Below are 9,594 nucleotides of genomic sequence, written 5' to 3'. Positions count from 1 at the left end.
ACTAGTTAATAAAAGTCTTCATTAACTTTTTTGGCTATAAAAGAACTAGCTATGTGGAGAATACGTAGTTAGTTGTGCTAACTAAAAAAAAAAAAGATTATTGAAATTTTTTTTTGAGATATGTTTCTTTTAAAAAAGATAAAGATAAAAATAAAAAAAATAAAAANACATTTTTTTTTATCTTTATAGAATTAATCTTAAGAATTCAGTATTTAGGTTTTATATGTTAAGGTTTCAGGTTTCAGGTTTCAGGTTTCAGAATATATATATATATATATATATATATATATTAAAAATATAATGTTTAAATAAATTATTAAAATTTACACACTTAATTATAGAATGTTTTGTGCTTTTATAAAAATGAGATAAATAAAATTTAAATAAATATTAAAAAAAAAATAAAATAACACAAATATATTTTTTTAATTAATTTATATTATAATTAAAAAAATATATTATAAAAAAAGTTATGAAAACTTTAAAGTTTAATATTATATTTGAAATATTTTTTTATGAAAAAAATATCCTTATGTAAAATTATTTAATGGAAAAAAAAAAAAAGTATAAAAAGACAAAATTGCACAAATTAATTTTTTTTTTCTTTTCGGTTTGATCTTATTTAAAATAACATGTATATTTATTTATTATCAAGAATAATTATTAATTTTATAATAAGAAAATAAAATTACATATGTTTTTAATGTTGATAATATAATATAAAAAAAAAAAAAAAAAAAAAAAAACGGTTATTTTCAAGAATAAACAAAAAAAATACTGTCTACTTTTTTATATTAAATTATTAAAAAGAATACTTGCATGTTTTTTTTTTTTTTTTTTTTTTTTTTTTAAAAAAAAAAAAAAAAAAAAAAAAAATTAAATTTAGGGTAAAGTTTTACAAAAATTTTTAATTTTATGAAAATTTAAAATATAGTTTTGAGTAACAAATTTGCATTTAACATACGATTATACATTAACTCATGTATTTATATATATCTAAATATATATATATTTTTTTTTTTTTATATTCTGAAATTTTTTTTTTCTTTATTTTTATATGTTGTTATATATATTCATTAAATTTTACATGTATATGATTTCTTAACACATGTAAATAAACTTGAGTTGACAAATTTATACATATTCTTGTATTTACATATATATATCTATTTTTATTTTTTTTTTTTTTTTTGTGTTTTTTATACTTATCACAATAGAATTAAAAAAAAAAATTAAAAATGCTTTTATTATTTTAAAAATAAAATTGTTACATCTCTTTTATTATCATTCAACAAACATCTGTTTCACTTTCATTTTTTTTTTTTTTTTTTTTTTGTAATGGAAGATTAATAAGGAAAAATAATTATAAGAATTATGAGTTTTTAAGATAATGTTTTGAAAGTTTATATGTTAAAGGTCACTGAAATGTTAATTTATTGATATTATATATATTAATATTATTTTCATCATAGAATACGCATATATATATATATATATATATATATATTTACTAAAATTTAATATATCTTTTCATTTTTTTTTTTATTTACTTTTACACTTCTTTGATAAGAATTACTTAAAAATATAGAATAATTTAAAAATAATATAAAAAAAAAAAAAAAAAAAAAAAAAAAAAAACATACTACATTATTTATAATTAATATATTAAAACACAAATGAAAAGAATCAAAAAAAAAAAAAAAAAAAAAAAAAAAAAAGGAAATATTATAAATAAGTGATTCTCAAATTCATTCTTTTTTTTTTTTTTTTTATTTTCTTTTTAGTTTTTTAAATTTATTTAAAATTAAATATATTGTACATATATATATATATATTTTTCATTTAAATACAGCCTTTTTTTATTACTTATTTATTTTTAACAATTTAAGTTTGTTTCTAAAAATGATTTTATTAATATTTAGGAAAAAGTATTATTTTACATAAATAATTATAGCTTATTTTTATTTATATTAATTATAATGAAATCTATTAAATGGATAAACCTTTATCATTTTAAAATAAAATAAATTTATTTATTGAAATTATTAAATCCTAAAGGAATATAAGAACATTTTTGAAAAAAAATAAAATTTATAAAAATTAAAAATACGAATAATTTTTAGAATGTTTTTGTATTATTGAATTTTTTTAATGAACGAAATTTTTCTCAATTATAGATTTTAGGTAAAAGTAAAAAAAAAAAAAAAAAAAAAAAAAAAAAATAAGAAAGTATAAATAATTTAAATATTATATATATATATATAAAAGCTTATATATGTATATATATATGTATGAATGAAAACATTTTTGTTCATTTTATTTAATTAAATATTATTTAAAAACATGTGGATAAGACTATTTATAGTCCATATTCCACAACCATGGAAAAAAAGATGATATTATTTTATTTTATTTCCTTTAACTTGCATTACATTATAAGGCACTTTTCGTACGTCATTATTTATTTTAATATCTCATTTACAATCTGATTTATTAATTTTCTACTTAATGGCTTTGCTAATGTATTAAACAAACATATTAATAAATAGCATATAGAGTTTCTTTTACTAAATTAATGAATTTAAATTTTGTTTTAATCCTATAAACCAGTTAACCATTTTATATATAGTTGTTTTATTGAGTGTTCGGTGACTTTGTTAGAGTACTAGTTAATAAAAGTCTTCATTAACTTTTTTGGCTATAAAAGAACTAGCTATGTGGAGAATACGTAGTTAGTTGTGCTAACTAAAAAAAAAAAAGATTATTGAAATTTTTTTTTGAGATATGTTTCTTTTAAAAAAGATAAAGATAAAAATAAAAAAAATAAAAAAAAGGATTTATTAATTTTTTTTTTGAAGGAAAGAGATTTTAAATTGAGAGAGAGATCTTTTTTACAAAAGATTATAATGTTTTTGTAAAGAGTTTAATTTGCATAATATTTATATTTTGAATTTATGAAAGAAAATTTTATACATATGACAATAAAATTTTCACGTAATTAATGTTCATATAATTTATTTTGCATTTTTAATAAGTATTTGTGTTTTGTTAATTCAATAGCAATATAAAATGATTGCTGAATATAACTCATAATAAATAAACTAGTAATTATAATCAATTAATAGTTAATGTTAAATATGTGTTTAAATTTTTAATAAAAATAAGGATTTATTTATTAAAATAAATAAATACCTTTTGAAATAAAAGGATGCTGAACGAAGTAGTTTATGATTAAAGATCACTCGTTCAAAGCATATAAAATATACATAAGTATAAGAAAATCGTAGAGTCATCTCTACATGCTCTTTATTAATTGGTTTGTTTAGTACTCTAGCAAAGTCACCGAACATCCATTTAATAAATCAAAATATGTCTTATCCAAGTCAAAAATTATATATATATGTAATTTTTAATAAAAAAATACAAAACAAAAATGACAATTTATTTTTTTCATAAAAATATTTTTATAAAATAATTATGAATCACAATAATATATAATTATAAAATATATAAAATATTATAAAGCATGTATTAAATATTTTTAATTTATACATAAAAAAAAATTTATATTCTTAAAATAAATATATTAAGAGCTTATTAATTAAATTATATGTTTGCAACTTTGATTCATAGTTAAGCCATAAATTTTTAATATTATATTTTAACACAAATTTCCATATTCCAACATACGTGAACATCACCAAAAAATATCTCTGCATTATAATAACTGAATATTTTTAATTAAAATATTAGACTCTTGTATTCTTGTTATTTATAATACACTAATATAATAAATGAACTTCAATAAAAATGTGAAGAATTCAACTATGCAAAAAAAAATACTTCACATATTTTTTTCGAAAAAAAGCACAGTTTCTTAATGATATGTATACAAGAAACATTATATTGATCAAAATTCTTAAATAAAGCATTAGCTTTGTGCATATAAAATTATTGATTGTTATATTTCTAATTCATCCAAACATTTTTCTCTTATGACATAAATTTATTTAAAATTAAAAAACACTTTTGTATATATAAAAAGGACAATAACCAATTTGGTAAAAAATTATAAATATTTTTAAAACTATTTTTACAATGTGCTTTAGTGATAATTTTTTTTTTTTATTAAAAACACACTTTTTAACATATCATTTTATATCATCTATATATATGTTTTATATTAAAGAGATTTCTACTTAATTTATACTAATTTTATATATTATACAAATTTTTTTTTTACATAAATAATTCTAAATATTTAATTTCTTCTATTGATATTAATTCTTTATTCTATGATATTTTTTTTTTTTAAATATTCATACCATTATTATAAAGAAATGCAAAATTATTTAAATAAAATTATCTATATATTGAAAAAAATTTTAATAATAATTTGGATTAAGTACGACTTTTTTATTACATAATATTTTGTTTCAACTATTTTACTAATAGGAAGAATAAATGATATTTGTTAATTTTTGTATACATATTTTAACTATTGTTTAATATTATTTATACATGCAAATGATTTATAAAAAAAAAAAAAAAAAAAAATTAAGAGTATTAGTAAATCTTTTTATACTTAAATTGTAACTTATTATTTATTTTTTTATAATAAGATCTGCATTTTAATTAAACATAATATTTATGCAAATATTTAATATATTCTTATTTTTATATAATGATTTAAATATTAATATATTGTCTTAATATTTATTTTAATTATAATTTCAACTTAAAAATTATCACCTTTTTTGTATTTTTTTTTTTTAATTTATATAGTATATAATGTAATACTTGCTATTATTAGTATCCTAATATTTAATTTTTTTTTAAGACAAAGATTTTTTTTTAATAAATTTTTTTTATGAATTATTTTATTTAGAAATAATTTTTCAATTAAATTTTTTTTTGTTTCACGCAATTGAGCAAAAAATAAAAATAGATTAATGTTAGAAAATATAAAGTAAATAACATGAATCTAAAAAAAATATAAAAAAAGGAATGATTTATATTTTCTGTATTAATAAATCTTTTTAAGAATAACGTATTTAGAAAAAAATATTTTTATTAATAATATAAAGAATGATAATGAATATAAAATTTTTTAGCCATTCCTTATTTAAATACTTATATTATTAATTTTTTTTTTTTACTTTAAAAAATTTACGAAATAAAAAATATGATGCTTAAAAAAATGATTATATATTTCACATGTTCATGGAATAAATTCTAAACATTTACAAAGGAATGTACATAGGATAATTTGTAAAAAAAAAAGATGTAATTTTTAGTACAAAACTATAAATTAACTTAATAAAAAGTAATAAAATAAAATAAACTATTAAAATTAATGAAAATTTTATAACTATTTATTTGATAATGTAACATTTTTATATGTTTCTATTGTGATTTTTTCTTTTTTTTTTTTTTGTAAGTTAACAACATTTAAAAGAAAAATTAAAATTACATTGATTAAATTTATATTTCGAATTTTTTATAATAAATAATGTATATATCTAAATAAGTTCATATAATATTCTGTTATTTTTGTAAAAATTTAAGAGTAAAATATTTTTTTTTTTTTTTTTTAGAAAATATTCCTTTAAAATTAAGAATCAAATATTATGTAAAAAAAAAGAATTCTTAGATATAATATATCAATGTATTTAAAAGTTTTACCATTAGTTAATTTTTTATTTAATTTTTTTTCTTAAATTAGCATAAATAATTCGTTACATTCATAATAAGAATGAAAATTAATGAAGTAATTTTGTATTTCATAACAAAAGTTTTAAAGCAATAATTATAGAACCAATATAATGAAAAAATAAATAAATTATATACATGCTGATAAAATAAGAATAAATTTAAATAAACAAAGTAATAATTAATATTTATATTTTTTTATTATAATTTGTTAAAATTTAAAATTATTGATATTTTGTTATATACTACTAAATGTGTATCTGCAATAATATGAACTAAAATCACATACATGTTAAAAAACATTATATACTAAAAATAGCTCACTAATGAAATAAATTAATAACAAATTAGAATTGCTTAAAGATGAAAAAAAAAAAAAGTTATTATTTATTTGTGTCACTTTATAATTTAAAAAAAAAAATATAATATATAATGATGAGCAATATTTTAATATTTTATTTGAATTAGTAAATTTTTTATATTTACAGTTAATAACCTTATTAATTCTATTAAATATTTTAAATTTATAAGAAAAAAAAAAATTAGTATAATTAAAAATATTTCTAAAAAAATCTCTTTTTTTTAAAAATTTATTTTTTTTTTAAATTTTATATTAAATTAAATATATATGAAAAATATTTAGTTAGCATGAAAGAATATAAGTAGTGCTTTAATCTTTCGTATTCTTTTATATCTAATTATTTTTTACCCAAAATAGGTTTTAAATAAAATATAATTATTTTTTATTTAAAAGTTTATGTTTTATTAATGTATATTTACTTAAATTTTACGTTATTTTTAGTTAATTTTTATGTTTCTATAATTATTTACGTAAAAACAATATATCTAAATTAAAAAATCCTAATTTTTCTTAAATACTTATTTAACCTTCTCTAAAATTTATTTTATAGAAAATATATATAATGGGTGTTATTAATTATTTATAGTTGAAAATGAAGTTTAAATTTTTAAGTATATTTTTTTTTCGTAATATTAATCTACCAATATTTTAAATGAATTTAAACTAATATATAATATGGAACATTTCTTCTTCATTTATTATTTTTTTTTTTTTTCACAATTTTATATATATAATCAATATAATATATTTTTTTTATATAAAAAGTTATCAACAATATTTTAGTTTGAATTTAACTACATTAAAATAAATTATGTTATAAAGAACATTGAATATATTATTTATTTAATATGTCCTATAACCAAAGTAACACCACTGCAACTCCTGGAGTACCTTTAAATAGTTCTTTAGAAAATAAGATACATAATATAACTAATAATAATTATAATCCTCCAAATACGTATAAGATTTTATTTTTTATTTGTTTTATAATTTACATTATTGTAAAATTATTTTCTCCTATATTATCCCATTATATTCAGGTATTTTAAAAAAAACGTTTAAAAATGCATATTTACATTTCCATTTTTTTTTTATATATACAAGTAATTATAATTCCATCAAAATAAAGGTACATCGCAGACAACGCAGGAATAATAATTATGATTTAATATCTATAGATTCTGGCTATTTCGAAAATTTTCACGAAGATGGACAAGAAGAAAATGTAGATTAATTCTTAATGTCTCCATAAATCTTAGGAAATAATTGTAATTTATTTTAAATGTATTTATTATATTTATTTTTTTTTTAATATATTCTTATAAATAAAATACATTATATAATATTCCTTATAATTAAATTTATAAATTTGTTCTCATTTTATTTTTTTTAATTTTTTTTTTGAAAATTTATGTTAATAATACATCAAATTCAAATGCTTTTTATTATTTCTTTTTAATTATTTGGATAAATAATAAATGAGTAATCAAATAAATATTTCCTTTTTCTTTTTTTAAAAAATCAGTACTTTATTGAATAGATGTATAAATTTATATGATCTATTTCTTAAAGGGTATTAACTATTATTATATCTAATAAATATATAATTTATATTATATGTCTATCACTATTCATACATTAAAAATATTTTTTATATTTAAATCACTCTACAAATGTTTAATAAAATGTTCTATTTATCTTTTTCAATACTTTAATTTTTATTGAAAAGATAAATAAAGAGTTATCCAAAAACATATCTATATAGAACTTTAAAATTAAATTTTTTCTTGTCATACATTTTTATTTAATGAGTAATCAATCATATCTAATTTTTATATAATAAAACAATTCAGTAATGAAAAGTTCATAATGAATTAATATGATTAAGGACCTAGAGAAGTAAATTTAAAACATAATGTTTTTTTAAAATATTTTGCTTTTACATTGAGTAATATGAAGACATACATACGATAATTTAATTAATAATTATGACTATTTTATTCTGGCTTTTATAGAGGTTCTAAGATTTATTTCTCTTATCATTTTAAAAGGGGATATTAATTAATATAATAATTCATTAATTCATATTATTTTATTTCTTAGCTACTTTTTTTTGTGCATTTATTTATGTAGAGAATATTATTATATAAAATTTTATGTTCATTAAAAAAACTATGTAGAAAAATAAAATAGTTATTAAAATATTATTAAATTTTTTTTTTTTTTTTCATTTATATTAATAATCAAAATGATAATAAGAATTTCATTAAAAGTTAGGTTCCTAGTTTATAATGAGTAATGTCTTTATGGAAAATAAAAAGATAGTCATGCAAGCGCAAGGTAAAAGAAAAAAATATGTAATTTTTTTTTGTTTTCTTTTTGTAGACTTAAAATACATAAAAAAAAATCTATTAACTTTTTTTTTTTTTAAATGATTTAATAATCTCAAAATAAAAAGAAAAGCTCCTTAAAATGTTTCTTTGTAGTGAATTTTTTTTTTAATTTATACAAGAAATTTTAATATTAACGATAATAAAATTTTCATGTTTTGTAGTTATATATAATTTATTTTGTTAATTACTTATGTTTGTTAATTTGATATTAATGAATTTAAATTACTAAAAATTATTCATAACATTAAAGTAAAATGAATATAATTAAAAATTAATAATCAATGGAAACTTAAATTTTTAATAAAAATAGAGATTTTTATTAAAATAAATAAATTCCTCTTAATAATAATAAATTCTCAATGATTTATACTATATAAATATGGTATACTAATACATATCACTAAAATTATATTTAAATTCATTAAATTATTACAAACATCTTTATCTATTCTTTATTAATTGGTTTTTTCAATGCTCTAGGAATGTCATTGAATAGATTGTTAATAAATCATGTAATAGATTAATTCTTTTTCGTTCTTTCTTAGTTTTTTTTTTAAAAAAATGATGACTTAAAAAAAAAAAATTACTTTTTTTTTTGAGTGGGTGATGACGCATAATAATTTTTTTTATGCATTATTAAGGATGTAATGTTAAAAAATACATCCATAGAAAATCGTGTAAATTAACCAAAATAGTATTTAACCAGTGTAATTAATATTCCATATTATTTAAAAAAAAAAATTAAATAATTTTTTTAATATTTTTATTTTAATAAACATAAAATAAATAGAGCTTTCTCCAAGTGCTCTTTATTAATCAATTTATTCAATACCAAGTCATTTAGCGAGTAATTAATAAATTAGACATTATGTAAATTAATTTAAATAATAAATAATTTAATTTATTTTATTTGAGTATAATAAATAGAGTTTTCTCCACATTCTCTTTATTAATTTGTTTGTTCATTACCATTAAAGTTACTGAACATGCAACTAATAAATTACTAATATTATGTATATTTTATAAACGTGTGTTAACTACATTTCAAAAAGTATTCATTTTTTGGATAACTATTTTTCTTTTTTATGTGCAAACATAATATTATTGTACGTATCATCATGCATATTT

The 9,594-nt window shown here is 15.2% G+C and overlaps 2 annotated features.

Annotated features, from left to right (window-relative positions):
• The first annotated feature begins 2,655 nt into the window (after window positions 1-2,655).
• Window positions 2,656-3,366: a repeat region.
• Window positions 3,367-8,571: 5,205 nt separating this feature from the next.
• Window positions 8,572-8,977: a repeat region.
• The last annotated feature ends 617 nt before the right edge of the window (window positions 8,978-9,594 follow it).

The sequence above is a fragment of the Plasmodium gallinaceum genome, assembly GCF_900005855.1.
Source record: "Plasmodium gallinaceum strain 8A genome assembly, contig: PGAL8A_v1_128, whole genome shotgun sequence".
Taxonomy (NCBI): domain Eukaryota; phylum Apicomplexa; class Aconoidasida; order Haemosporida; family Plasmodiidae; genus Plasmodium; species Plasmodium gallinaceum.
The sequence above is the reverse complement of the archived record's forward strand: the minus strand, read 5'-3'. Positions and strand labels throughout refer to the sequence as shown.